Below are 15,621 nucleotides of genomic sequence, written 5' to 3' on the forward strand. Positions count from 1 at the left end.
TGTTTTATGGAGTATTATGAGTAGGGGACTCTGAGAAAAGCACGACTGAGTTACTTCAGTATCTAGCATTAAATTAGTGCCTTACCAAACCGTTGGGCACCATGTAGTTTAGTTCCTATATCCCTGATAGGCTCTGCGCATTGGAATAATACACCCTATAGATGTGGCATAGGAATGAGGTCAGTATGCCTCTATCGAGTACATTAAACTTAATTACTTGTGTGTGCCAGCTAACTCAGAGGTCACTAGAAACTTCTAGAATGAACAAGAAGGGATTCAATTCTGACAACCGCATAAACATGACAACTTTGTTCCCTTAGAATCGGAACAGTTCTCAGAATCGTGGAAACAATAGATAACAGTTTCACTCAGTCAATCGTGCATGCTTCGTTTCTACAAAGTTTACACAGAGTCTACAATAAAAAGGGTTTATTGAGCAGTCGTATTTCTCGTGCAAGAGATATGAACTGCTACAATCGTAAGACAGAATGCGAATTATAATACGCACAGCATTAGCAGTATGTCACGGTTTAGGTGTGATAGACTTGGACTTCATGTCCCAGAATGCCTGCGGGTGTGTCCGTTCTTTGTGTCTGTTCGGTGGTTCCCCCTCCCTTTTCTATAAGTGCCTCACTTCCTATACACTCGGGGCTTGTCACCTGGAGTGTTAGCCTTCTTCGAGTTCTGAGTATTGTCTACGTGTGCCAGTGATTCTATCTTGGTCCGTTTCCTGACTGGATGAGTGTGCGGGGTTTCCGACCTTGCTTTCTGTTCTCTCCGCGTTCGGCAGGAGCCGCGCTGAGAGTCAGAGGAGACGCCTGCAGAGCCGCGCTGGGAGTCAGAGGAGACGCCTGCAGAGCCGCGGCGTTCCTCCCCTTTGACCTGTTGTGCCGTTCCGAGCAGGAAGACTCGAGCAGTACGAGTCGTGCTGAGAGCGGTTCCTTACGCTTTTGGATTTTCCTTTTGTTCTTTGTGGGAGCCGTGACATTTCCTAGGAGCAACGGTTCCCGGATTGTGTTTATTTTCCGAAGCCTCAACTTTGCAGTTAGGGTGGACATCCAGACTAGGTGTCAGTTCAGAAGTGGAACTCTAACGACACACTAAGGAGGCAAGTGTATTACGTTATGGACGAACACTGGACCTATTAAGGTATTTTTAATCTTTGAAAACACCAGTAGCTGAAAAGATCCAAGCCCTATGCTTTTTTTTGGGGGCTTTCTGTTAAGACATTCATTCTATACAAAACTGTGAGGTGCTGCAGGTGCATTTTCTTTTCTTCCATTCTTTTTTTACTTTATTTTTGCTACTCTTGGATTACTTGGATGTTTGTGGTAGCTTCTATCAGTGAGTGTCGTGGTGAACTACACTTATAGTATATGTCAAGACCAAGAACAGGGGGGGAGTACTTACAGTGTTTTTTGTGTATTTCTGCAGGTACACAGATTATAGCCCTGATGTGAGGGTCCCACTGTCCTTCTGTGCTGTAGATGATTTCTGGCTGCCAGTCCTTTATATTTTATTTCTCCACTTTTCCCCTTCCCTGGGTGGGGTTCTCTTGGTGAGGCGTTATCTGAATCGCTCACTTGGAGCTCCTTCCCTAGGGAGGAGTGAATCTGGCATCTGCCTCGCTCCCGCCGTGTCTGGAACTACAGGTGGGTCAATCTGTTTTATAGTGTGACACAGTAAGATAAGATAATACTGCAATAGCATGGTTTGTAGCTATGACATATATTCATAAAATACATACATAAATAACAGGCTAAAATGTGAATACTCGTCTGGTGCTTCTAGCTAGTTCTACCCCAGTGTACCTAACTTAAGTGTAGTACGAGGTAAGAAGTAGGTGCTGTTTTTCTATAGTCTAGTTTAGCTATAGTTTAGATTGGTGGTACCAAGATTTGCCAAAAGTCCCTCTAGGTTCTAGTCTGCTCCATACCTTAGAATGAGAGAGGTTTGAATCTCTTCCCGGGTCTTGATCTCTACCACCCCGCGAAGGGAGTCAGAAACACTGGAGCTGGATTCTCTGCGAGGAGGATGACAGCGTCTGGTCAGTGCGTCAGGCAGGGACTCGAATTCCTTCCGAATTTACTGTGGCGAGCTGTATCGAGCTGTGCAGCCGAGCTGTGGTTTGCCAGGGCAATGCAGGTATTTTTATACCTAGCAGGTGTTTAGGAATGCCAGTATTGATGTATAATTCGGGCAGAGGAACATCATGAATGAACCCCTAAAAAATAGCTGCTCATGCATAATAAATGAGTTCTTGGAGAAATCAATAATCCAAGCGAGGGGAAGACCTAAAGGCTTAAGAGCCTAGTTTCCCAAGAACTCGTTGTGACGTGGATGGACGGATGTAGGTGACCATGCCTGTATTTGGTTAGCATGGATAATGCCTAAGTAAGGATTGGATTTCTATGCCTAAATAAGGGCAAGGAGAATTGTGCCTATATAAGGGCATAAATCGGGAAACCTATATACGGTATCTAAATCAACACACAACATTACCTGGGGTAATGCACCTATGTTTACAAACTACCGCTGGCATATTGTGCTCCATTCTAGAGGCCACCTTTAGAACAGAAAAACTTCAAATAAATATTTAAAAATATACATCAGATGATCAGCACACAGTTCTGAGGCCCATTGCTCCCATGTTGTATCTTGTTCTGGGAGGCAGATGTGATGGTGAATTTTGGGGGGATGGTAAATGAACCGTGAATTGATGTGGTTTATGGCTGGTGAATAAATGGTAAAAAGTTGAATGAATGGTGAATGGGTGGTGGCCAGTAAATGGTGGATGGATGGATGTAGACATTGAGCGGTGGATGGACAGTATTTGGGTGTATGTAGAAAATGGGCAGATGGATAAATGTTGGAATGGAAGAACAAGCAGCAGTACCTGTGTGAGGCATAGTGTAGCACCACCACAGCATAGATCACTGATGCCATTCAAGTCAGGGTGACATAACCAAAGAAAACCAAAGGCGGGCAGGGCATCTCTACCTAGAGATCATCAATGAGCCGGGAGGAGGGAAGGTGTCTAGCATGAGCAGTCGGGAATCAGCAGGGACAGGAGCAGTTGAGTGGCAGCAACATAAGCAACTGGAAGAGACATGCTTAGAAACAAATGTGAACAGTCTGATGCAGAGTGACCATTCTGATGAGAAGGACCAATCATAGGGCAGTTGAAAGGTGGAGCGGGCGCTAGGGCGTAGAAATGTTAATGTTATTTGTATTTATAGAGCGCAGACTGATACCCGAAGGTGTCCTGGCGCTATGAGAAGACCTTCAAAGAGCTGAGCGTAAAGACATCCAGTAAACTAGAGAAGAGCCACGTTTTTTAAGCCTTTCTGAAAGGCAGGAGGTTAGGAATGTCTCTGAAGTTCAGCGGTAGAGAGTTTCACAATTGCGCCGCATTAAACGTGAAACTCCTTCCGCCCCAATTTGCTTTTTTATTCGAGGGATGATGATGAATTTTTAGTCGGCAGACTGTAGTACTGTTATGTTATGTTATGTAATGTTATGTTAATAACAACTTATAGAGCGCGCGGACACCCGTAGGCTTCATGGCGCTAAAGCATGTACCAGGTAAAGCATTATATAGGATATAACACATTGGTTCAAATATTCTGGTCCAATGCCATGAAGAGCCTTAAATATCAGGCATAGGGACTTAAATTGGGTACATTTACTGACCGCAAGCCAGTGCAGTTGTTTCATTTTGTCAGAGATAGATTTATATTTAGGTGTAGCTGTTATAACTCGTGTCAGTTACTCCCACGCAGCGGATCTTAGTGCTGCTGCGGGTTGAATACTTCTTTCGCCGCCATTCCCCACAAGACCTTAGGCCACGCCTACTGCAATGAGGCCAAGCCCCCTTTCACCTGGTATCTACATAAGTCGCGCTGACTTCTAGTGTGCGGTAGAAGTTACTTGCTCCTGAGGCGGAAGCCGGGAGAAAACGCTCGAGAACATTTTAAAACATGCATTTTGTATTTGTGTTTTTACTCACCCTGCTCTCTTGTACTTGGGCAATTCCCCCCTGAAACCACTCGTGTCAGTTACTCCCGCGCAGCGGATCTTAGCGCTGCTACGGGTTGAATACTTCCTTCGCCGCCATTCCCCACGAGACCTTAGGCCACGCCCACTTCCGTGAGGCCACGCCTCCCCTCCCCATAACTATGTGCATTCCCCGTGCGCGCAGCGGACGAGCACAGCGGGTGAGCCGCCAGCGCGCCAAAGGCAAGCCCGTCTGCGCCCGTCCGCGACCGTCCGCGACCGGCCGGGACCTGGGGCCACGCACCCTGCTCCTGCTCTCACTTATACCTCGGCTCAGTTGCTCTCTTTTAATGCAACTCAGTCCATTGCCCCCTCCCTGCTTCAGCGCACAGTCGCCCTGGGGATCTCTGTCCCTTCGCACCCCTCGTCTGGATCTACGCTTTTCACTCTCCGGTTACACGTCCCTCCCCTTCCTGCCCCTCCTCCCCTTTCTCCCCCCACCACGGCCACTCCCTACCTGCTAAACACTAGATCGGCTGGTAGGCACCAGCTCGAGCTCTTTAACTTACTGGACACAGAGGCCCCTGACTTTCTGTTCCTCAAAGAAACTTGGTTCTCGGCCGACTCCCTCCCTGATCTATTGTCCACTCTCCCCGACTCCTACTATGCCCTTCGGGCGGATCGCCCTGCTGGTAAAACCGGTGGAGGGGTGGCGATGATCACTCGCTCCAACTTTCAGTTCCAGCCTCTTCCCCACCCTCCCATACTTGGTGTTGATTTTTTAGTTGCCCGCTCAGTTAACCTTTTGGCCCCCCTCACAATAGTCTTATGTATCATCCCCCTCAGAACATGCCCTCTTTTGTGCCTGCTCTGCAGGAACTCTTGGCCACGCTTATGGTCAATAATTCTTCTGTGCTTCTTTTGGGAGACTTCAATTATTGGCCGGACGACCCCAGGGAAGACCAGTTCTCCAAGGATTTCTCGGCCACTCTCCATTGCCTCAACCTCCTCCCCCACGTTCACTCCCCTACTCATGTTCATATCTTAGACCAAATATGGTCAGCCAGCTGCACTATTCTCTCCCCCACTGTCCTCCCATGCACCTGGTCCGATCACTTTCTGATCTCTTTCTCCATCGAGCTTGAAGCACCTGAGAAACTCCCCTTATCCAAGAATATCTTGGCTCGCAATTGGAATCGGGTTGATCTCAACTCTCTCGGTGCTTCTCTCGCTTCCTCTCCCCCCGATCTTCTTAATCTTTCCCTTGATCTTCAAGTAGACGCCGTGAATCACTGGCTGTCCTCTTCTTGTGACCTGGTTGCCCCCCTCAGGGAAGTCAAGGCTTGCCATCCCCATGATGCCCAAAAGTGGTTTCCGGACGAGCTGAAAATTCTTAAACTGTACCTTAGGCGCAACTACTGTCCTCTCTTGCGAGCCAAATACAAGTCTCTTCTAGCTAACTACAAGAGGGCTATCCTCTCAGCTAAAACCACTTACTTTTCGGAGAAAATCACCTCATCAGCCAATAAACCCAAAGAGATTTTCTCCATAGTTCACAACTTAGTTGCTTCTGACAGGGCCAACCCTAAACTCATCCCCTCCCAAGCTCTCTGTTTGTCCCTGAATGATTTTTTTGTTAGAGAAGATCGCGAAGATCAAATCTAACATCCCTTCAGTATCTTCGCCACCCCCCTCCCCTGCTCTCCCTCCACCCTCTTCTTCCCTTGACCAGTTCCCCCCCCATCTCTCTGGACTCCTTTCTTGCTCTACTCCAGAAAGTGAAGTCAGGCTCCCCGGCCGACTGTGTTCCAGCTCGCATTCTGAGAGAGCTCTTTACTCACTGCCCTGATTCCCCCCTTTCTCTTCTTAATGCCTCTATCTCCTCAGGCCTAGTCTCGAAATCCTTTAAATCGGCCATAGTTCTCCCCATTTTAAAAAAGCCCGGCTCAGATCTCTCCCTCCCGTCCAAATTTAGACCCATTTCCCTTCTTCCATACCTTGGGAAGATCTTAGAGAGTTATATTACAACCTGTCTCTCCACTTTCATTGAGGACAACCACCTTCTGGCCTCCCACCAAGCGGGATTCCGCCCGGCCCACTCTACTGAGTCAGTGGTCCTGTCCGTTCTAGACGAGCTAAAGAGCAAGGCTGATTCCAACCTACCCCAAGCCTTGGTGCTCCTTGATTTGTCCGCTGCGTTTGACACGGTCGACCACTCCATCCTTCTCGGCCGTGTCCGCGCAGCGGGCGTTCGGGGTACTGCCCTCTCTTGGCTCGCCTCTTTTCTTCAAGAACGGACTCAGGCGGTCCATCTTTCTGGTTTCATTGCCCCTACCCGCTTGGTCCCTTGCGGGGTCCCCCAAGGTTCCTCTATGTCCCCTCTTCTTTTTAATCTTTACATCCACCCTCTCATTCTCTCTCTTCTTGACATGGGGGTCTCCGTGTATAATTATGCGGATGACCTCCAGTTAGTATTTGATCTTTCCTCTCCTTTGGACTCCCTACCTAAATTCCACTCTACCCTAGCTTTCATCTCCGAGTGGATGAACCACAACCAACTTAAACTCAATCTGGACACGACGGAGTTGGTCCTGACTGGCCCTACCACCTCCCCCTGGTCTGCCGCCTTTTGGCCCTCCACCTTTGGCCCCCCGCCCATACCAGCGGCCTCTGCTAAGACCTTGGGCATTAAAGTCAGCCGGGACCTCTCCATGCATGCCCAGATTAGTTCAGTTGTCTCCTCCTGTTTCCTTTCCCTCCGGATTATTCGGAAAGTGTCCCGTTTCTTTTCTTCCGATGCTCCTAAACTTATTATTTTGGCAATGATTCTTTCTCGTTACGGGAATAGCCTCTACGTGGGCATCCCGGCCAACGAACTACGCCGTCTTCAGGCTATCCAGAACCAGGCCGCCTGTCTTATCCTCCACCTTCCCAAGTCCTTCCACATCACTCCTGTTTTGAAATCCCTTCACTGGCTTCCCATCTGCCAGAGATCTCTCTTCAAAATGGGTTGTCTGACCTTCATGGCTCGTGCCCGCACTGCCCCGGCTTTCATTAATTCCCTCATCAGTCCCTACACTCCCAACCGTGCCCTCTGTTCCTCCAATCAGGCTCTTCTTAATGTTCCGCGCTTCCGCAGATCCAAAACCGGAGGCACCAGATTCTCTGTATTAGCCCCTCGCTTCTGGAACAGTCTTCCACTGTCCATTAGATCCATTCCAGTCTACCTACAATTCCGCAAGACCCTTAAGACCTTCCTGTTCTCCCATTCGTACTCCTGCTGATCTCCTCTCGGTAGAAGCCCTTACATCTCAGCCCTCTACTTCAGCGCCAGGAAGCCGCGTGGTCACAGTGCGCTCTATCAAGAATTTTTAACTTCAACTAACTTCATAAATCTGGCTGCCGCATTTTGCAGAATCTGTAGCTTATTCATCGACTCTTTATGGACCGTTAGATATAGACTATTACAATAGTCTAGTCTAGACATTATGAGGGCAGAGACCACAGTTTGTTGTGCTTCCTTCGGCAGCAGGGGCATGATTTTTTTGGCAAGATTTAAGCATGTATGAGGTAGTGGAGATAACATGGTTGATGTGATGCCTAAAACTCAGTTTATCATCAATCAGGATTCCTAGGTTCTTGACCTTTTTGATTGGCCCAGGTAAGGGTCCCATCTCATCTGGCCAACAACTTGGGGTCCAAAAGATGGGGTCATTTCCAAAGAGAACAACTTCAGTTTTATTGGAATTAAGCTTCAGGCAGTTCTAGGACATACAGTCTCCCACAGCTTTCTACATTCCTGCAGCCTTGTCGCGGTTTCATGTACGTTCTCTGGTAATAGTGCCACGACAATTTGGGTGTCCTCAGCGTAGGAGGTAAGAGCAAACCCTAAGCTCTGAATAAGGGATAAGCGGAGCTAGGGAGGATACGTGAACATTGAACAACGTTGGGCTCACTGATGAACCCGGCGATACACCACACGGCAGGGAGAAAGATTTAGCTTCAAAACCATCTAATGTCACTGTTTGGGTTCTGCTTTTGAAAGAACAATGGTTCAAGGTAGGCCTTAAGAGGTCCTTAGTGGGGAGTAGAACAGAGACAACAACAACAAGGATAAAAACACAACAATTATGTACAAATAGAACGGTTGAAATTCCTTAGGTAGGTCCCACCCAAGGAATTTCACCCGTTCTATTTGTACATAATTGTTGTGTTTTTATCCTTGTTGTTGTTGTGTGACAGTCCGTTCACTTTGATCACTTATGTCACGTCCTGCACCTTACTATTCACCTGAGCACCTGCAATACAGTATAATTATTTATGTATATCCTTGAAAAAAGAGTAAAATAAAAACTCCTACCTGTACCTACTACCTCTGCTCCCTAGCGACTTATTAAGTACTCGCTCTCTGTTCTACTCCCCACTAAGGACCTCTTAAGGCCTACCTTAAACCATTGTTCTTTCAAAAGCATTTCGTTACCCCAGGTTCTACTGTATGGGGTCCCCTTGTTTTTAGCAAACACTGTTTGGGTTCTGTTAGCAAGAAATGATTTAAGAAGCTTCCACGCGTTGTTTTAGACCCCTAGTTTATCCAACCGGTCCATCAACAGCGTGTGATTGACCGTGTCGAAAGCCGCAGACAGGTCTAGCATGATCAGTACGGCTATCTCCCCATGATCCAAAATAGTCCTGATTTCCTCTGTGGACTTAAGAAGTGCTGTTTCTGTACTGTGGGTCTTTCTGAAACCATACTGGGTTGGGTCAAGGGCCTGTGAGTCCTGCAAAAACTTAGTGAGTTGGGAATTCAGATTACTTTTATGAGTTTAGCAGGAAGGGGTAGCCTTGAAATAGGTCTAAAATTGTTGATATCCCTAGCATCCAAATTAGTCTTTTTAAGGAGAGGCAGGATAGAGGCATTTTTCCATTCCTTGGGGAAGTATCCCTCTTGATAAATGTTGTTAATAATGTGGGTCAATTGTGTTGCAACAGGCCCAGCTGCCATTTTTACAATTGAGCACGGACAGGGATCGGTTGGGGAGCCTGATTTAACTTTTTCCAAAAGTTTGTGAGTATCTGCTTCCTCTAACCTAGAAAAAAGGTTAAGAGTAAGCATGTCAGAATTAGTGGCCTGCTGACATTCAGTTAGACTGATACTATGGTCAGACGAGGATTCTGAAAAATTTAAGAAAATACTGTTAACTTTGTTAAAGAAACTTTGAGCAATTTTGTTGCAGAGCTCTTGACTGGCCACAATAGGAGGAGTCTGAGGATGAGCCAAAGATTTTACAATTTTGAAAAATTCTTCGGAGAATTTTTGGCTGATGTAATTTTGTTGCTAAAAAATTATTGTTTTGAGCTTTTAAGTAGTTGTTTGCACAGTGCCAGACCTGCTTTGTATTCCTTTTTATCATTTTCCTTATAACCCCCCCCCTCCATATTATCTCCAGGCATTTACAGGCCTGCTTTTGGTCCTTTAACTCCTTCGAATACCATGTGGCAGAGGGAGGCTGTCTGGTATGGATAAAACTTTTTACAGGGGCTAACTTGTTCAGTTTCCAACCATTTAGTGTATGCTCTGGTTGTGTCATCTAAATTGGTAGGAATAGAAGTAATGGTGTTGGTTAATGTTTGAGATAGGTCCTCCGCTTTTATCTTGTTCCAGGCTCTATTCTTAGTGTAGCTTAAAGATAAATTCTGCGTTTTGCGGTCGGGTATTAAGAGCTCAAAGAGAAATGCCAAATGGTCAGACCAGATTATCGGCAGAGTTTTAGTTACTGAGAGATGCAGATTATTTGAGAAAATCCGTCTAAGGTATGACCGGCTAAGTGTGTGGCACCCCTGAGCAATTGTTCCAAGTTACCACCTTTCATGAGATCAAGTAAATTAAAGGTATCAGTATCCAGGGTCACTTCCAGATGGTAGTTAAAGTTATGTTATGTTATGTTAATTTGTATTTGTTAAACGCTTAATACCGGAAGTCTATAAGCGCTCCAAGAAGAAGGCTGGGGTACCTGATAAATTAGCAGGGTGATTGTGTCCAGGCCTCTGTAAACAAGATGGTCTTTAATTGTTTCCTGAAGGGCAGGAGGCGGCTTTCCGCACGGAGGTGTCTCTGCAGTTTGTTCCAGAGAGTGGGCATGGAGCTAGAGAAGGCTTGTCCTCCTTTAGGAGCGTAGTTAAAGCGGGGGATTTTTAAGAGGCAGTCCATGGAGGATCTGAGAGAGCGAGTGGGTGTATATTTCTGAAGGCGTTGTTTAATATACACAGGGGCTTGACCGTAAACAGCTTTGTGAGCTATGCAGAGGCCTTTAAATTTAGCTCTTTGTTTAAGCGGAAGCCAGTGAAGGCGTTGAAGGAGGGGTGTTGCTCGCGTATGCCTCGGGAGTTTGAAGATGAGTCTGGCGGCATCATTCATTACAATTTGTAATCTGCTCACTAAGGAGTCCGGCAGTCCAATATAAAGTGAATTGGCATAGTCAAGGCGAGCTAGGATCATGGCAGATACCACTGTTCTCATAGTGAAGAATGAAAGGATGGGGAGAGTTTCCTCAGGAGTCTGAGTAGGCCGACGCAGGTGCCAACCACCGTGAAAACTTGGTTGGCCATTGTAAGTTCAGCGTCAATTTTGATTCCCAGGCTTTTGACTACTGGGGCTGGTGCTGGGGTGTCGCCTAGCTCCTGGGGCCAGAAAAGGGAGTTCCAGGGGTTAAGGGCATCTGTCATGGCTAGAAACTCCGTTTTATCTGGATTGACCTTCAGGGAATTGGAGGTCATCCAGTTGATGGTAAAGCGGAGTATCTCTTGCGCTCGGAAGTGAGATTGAGCAGAGTTTTCAATTTGCAAGATAACCTGGGTGCCGTCGGCATTGTTGTAAACTTGACACTCCATGTCTGCCAGGGCATTGATTAACGGGCTGAGATAGATATTAAACAGGAGCGGTGATGAAGCCGACCCCTGCGGTACTCCACACAGGATTGGTCTGCTCTCAGAGACCCAATCATTCATCTGAATTTTTTGAGTGCGGTCCGTTAGGAACGAAGTGGTCCATTGTAGGGCGGAGCCCCCAATCCCAATACATCGAAGTCTACCCAGGAGTGTGGCGTGGTTGACCGTGTCGAACGCTGCCGACAGGTCAAGGAGGATCAGTACGCAGGGTTTCTTCATGTCCACAGTAAGCCTGATGTCGTCAAGCACTGACATCATCACTAATTCCGTGCTATGGTGAGCCCGGAAGCCAGCCTGTCTCCTAGGAGATGGTGCTCCCCCAAGCACCTAGATAGATTTTGCAAGACATGTTGTTCTAGAATTTTTGCGAGAAAGGGGAGTAGGGAGATGGGCCTATAGTTTTTCATGTTAGAAGGTCACCAAGAATGGTATAAGAGTTAGAGCAAATACCCCTTTCTAGTATGCTGCTGAGTGAAATGCATCACTGACCTGTCCAGATGAATTAAAACCAGCTTGCACCACCTGTGAGCTTGACGTAGTGCCTCTCAGTCAAACACAGCAAGCACTGATTAGAATAAAACACATCTGGGGCCGTATAATACAATGCAGTGCATTTTCTTTGTTAGCACCGGTGCGCTTGTTGCTAGCAAGGAGAGTGCGCCATATTAGATTGAAAGTGCTGCCCCCAGGTCAGCTGAAAACTCGTGATGCCCCAGAGAGGCAGTGCATTCAAGGGAAATACGAAGCGCCTTTGAAGCAGCCCCTCTGTGTTTCACTGTGCAGGCTGTAAGTCGCTTACTCTTTTAAGAGGGGAGAGAGAACTCATTGCAGGTGGGTGCAGTGAGTGGCTGCACCCACCTGCAAGGGGATATGTAGGTAGCCCATAGGGCCCTCTTCATCCCCTCTAGAGGGATGCCATCAGGGGAACTCTGACAGTGAACCACCAGTCAGCGAGTCTCCTGACAGCTTCTTTACCTTTACGCCCCGGACTATAATAAGGTGCAGAGTTAAAGAGATTCCATATTTGCATGGGGACACGCCCCCATTCCATGCCAATGAAGGAATTGCCTCTGATGATAGTGTGGGCACTATATGTGCACCAGCGCTATCTGTACTTCAGAAGGGCAGCACAAGCGTCTGCAGCTTCTTCTGTAAAACCAAAGTGCCCTGGGTGCAAACAACGTGTGTGCAAACTCCTATTGCATCCCCGGGGCACTTTGTACAATACAGGGCCTAGACATCCCCTTGCAGGAGGGTGCAGTAACTCACTGCACCCCCCTTCAAGGGAATCTCCCAGCCCTTTTAAAAGTGCAGGTGATTTGCCATCTAACCAGTGAAACTGCGAAAGAAGAGCTAAAGAAGCAAGAACTGAAACTACTGGTGGACTTTGGCACTAAGGCCTGCCTGCTCCTGTACCAACAATCGTGACAACCTCTCTAGTTCTGCATGGTCCAAACACCTCAGAGGTCCTGTCGTGACGGAGAGGTTGGGATCCGACAGTGTGGGCGACTGACAGTAGGGCAGTAGGACCCTGTGGGTCCTCAGGCAGAGTGGCCAGGTCACCGGACACCAGATCCGGTGACGGGACAGGAAGGGGACAGACGATGACCAGGACAGGGACGTGGACGGACGTGGGGACGAGCAGCTACATGATGTGAGAATAAAGGAAAGTTAAACTAACCTGCGTCCTGTGTGTGATATACATTCCTGTGCCCAGCATGGACATGACAACTGGCGACGAGGTCAAGAGACGGATCGACGCGTGTCCACCGAGGCGCCATCGGAGATAAAGGAGCACCCCTGGATGCGCAAATAGTGGGATTTAGATGGAGGAGAAGAGGAAATATTGGAGTGCACCTCGACAGCCTCTGAGAGCAGATCCAGCCGACCACGGTAAGCGCTGAAAAGAAGAGCGCGATTAGAAAGTAGTGGAGCGAGCTCTCGCGAGATGTGTTGAAGAGGCTGGCGCGAGCAGTTGCGAGAGTATCAAGAACACCGGCGGCCATACTTGAATGGGGCGATTTGAGAGAAAATCAGTGGGCCGGCCCCGGCGAAAGGGGTGCAGAGATGATGACTTTCTACGAATGGTTGGCTGTGCGCTAGGGGAGACCTACGCGTACACGGCCAAGTGGAGATGCTGACTTTCTACGAGTGGTTGGCTGTGCGTTAGGGGAGACCTACGCGTACACGGCCAAGTGACATCGTATGTCTGTGTCAGCCAGGGCCCAGGCTTGAGGGCATCTAGAAGACTGTCAATGCGAAATGGAAAAAGAACAACAAATAAAAAAGAGAAGAGAAAATATACTCTAAGTGGCGGCCATCTTATGAACAGGCAATGTGATTGTGACCGCGAAATTGCGCGAAATAGCGGCGGCCATTTTAGATGAGGACAGAAGGACAATGGAGCGGCCATTTTAAGGCCAAATAATGTCGTAAAGGAAGAAAATGACAAGAAAAGACAATTAGAGAATAGAAATAAAGAAAACAAAGACAAACTAAGGAGAATAAAGAGGCATAATAAGGACAAAAGAGCAAAGAACACTCAAGTATTGTGACGGCGGACATTAAAAGAAGAGGAAAGAGCAGAGCAGCTGTTTCGAAGTCAGGCAAAGGGCAAATAAGAAGAATAGCATAAGACAAGGTGAATTAAAGAGAACGCGAATAACAAAAAAGGAACAGAGAAGAAGAGACAAAAAAAAAAAAAAAAAAAAAAGAATGGAAAAGGTCTGAAAGGAGAAAGAAAGGAAAATAACAGTTTTGAGTGAAGAATAAAGGACAAACAAAGCGCAAAAAAGGGCGCACAAGTGGAAAAAGGGCAACAAGAGAAAGAAAGAAGACAGTGCAATAAGAAAAAGGAAAACAATAAGTGAAAGGAAGAGAAAGGACATAAAGAAAAAGACAAATCGATAAAGAGAAAAGAAGAAAAGAAGATAAAGAGATAAGAAGAAAATAAAGAGAAAAGGAGAAGAAAAGAAGAAAGAAGACAAAGAGATAAGAAGAAAATATAGAGAAAAGAAGAAGAAAAGATAAAGAGAAAAGAAGAAAGTAAAGAGGAAGAAAGAAGATAAAGAAATAATAAGAAAATAAAGAGAAAAGAAGAAGAAAAGAAGATAAAGAGATAAGAAGAAAATATAAAGAAAAGAGGAAAATAGAGATAAAAGAGAAAAGAGGACAAAGAGAAAGAAAACAAAAGGAAAGACATAAATATAAGAATAAGTCGCAGGAAGGATACAAATATAAGAAAACAAGAAAACAAAGAAGAAGAAGACTAGGAAAGCCCAGAAGAGGCTGAATAAGAAAAGAAAAGAAACAAAAGGACAAATAAGAAAAAAAAAAAAAAAGAATAAAGGAAAAGCCAGAGATAAGGCCAAATAGAGGAAAAGACAGAAAAGAGAAATAACAAAGAAAGGAGGGACAAAGGTCACCAAAGAAACAGAAAAGAGAAAAGGAGAACATAGAAGAGAAGAAAACAAAAGGAAAGACACAAAGACAAAGGAAATAAAATGGGTAAAAAGGAGCAACGTGACAGGACTTTGGCGCAGGAGAAACAGCAACAAAAGGAAAGGACAAAGGCATACAATGAGCAGAGCGGACAGGCGCCACCAAGGAAGATCAAGGCAAGAGACACTGCACGGCCAGGACAAAAGGTGGTGAGACAGAAAGAAAGAATATCGATATTCAGACAACAGGTTCTCCAAAGATTCACTGGCGGTGACGAAAGTGAAAGGATCGATGATAATGGCTGTCTCCGACCGACAACAAACAACAAGGAAAAGATAGCGTTTCAAGGAGCTAAAGGCGGATGAAGAAGAAATGGCAGCGGCAACTGTAGCCACATAGAAGGAGAAAGATAGAGGACAAGGAAGCGACGGAGACACTAGATCACGAAGGACATTCAGTAAATAACAGAGACTCATTGAAGAGATGTAGAGTGACAAGTTCTCTCTCTCTCTCTCTCTCTCTCTCTCTCTCTCTCTCTCTCTCTCCTCTCTCTCTCTCTCTCTCTCTCTCTCTCATTATTTCACCTTCATCAATATAACTGTGAATGAGGACTATGATAAATGTGCCACGAACATTTGTTTGCAACAAGGGGGGAGATGTCGTGACGGAGAGGTTGGGATCCGACAGTGTGGGCGACTGACAGTAGGGCAGTAGGACCCTGTGGGTCCTCAGGCAGAGTGGCCAGGTCACCGGACACCAGATCCGGTGACGGGACAGGAAGGGGACAGACGATGACCAGGACAGGGACGTGGACGGACGTGGGGACGAGCAGCTACATGATGTGAGAATAAAGGAAAGTTAAACTAACCTGCGTCCTGTGTGTGATATACATTCCTGTGCCCAGCATGGACATGACAGGTCCTCCTGTACTTTGCCAAGCCGTTAGCATCTCCCTTGAAGTGGAGGAGCCACGTCTGCAAAGTGTGGTTCACCGTTCTGCTGTTCTCCGAGTCCACCAGCATAACAGCAACCCAGGAGGAGGTCATCAAGCTCTAGGAGGTCAGAGCCATCTCACCACCAAGTGAGAAGAGGCCAGGACCAATACCCAGGGTACCGGACCCCTTGCAGCATTCAAATCATGTTTGAGTCCAATCCAGACTCCTACTCCAAAACGACCAATCAGCCGCATGGGAAATCAGCATCACAGCACTGAGATGGCCCATCTGTCTTGTTTTGCCC

Source organism: Lissotriton vulgaris, chromosome 12, assembly GCF_964263255.1.
Source record: "Lissotriton vulgaris chromosome 12, aLisVul1.2, whole genome shotgun sequence".
Taxonomy (NCBI): domain Eukaryota; kingdom Metazoa; phylum Chordata; class Amphibia; order Caudata; family Salamandridae; genus Lissotriton; species Lissotriton vulgaris.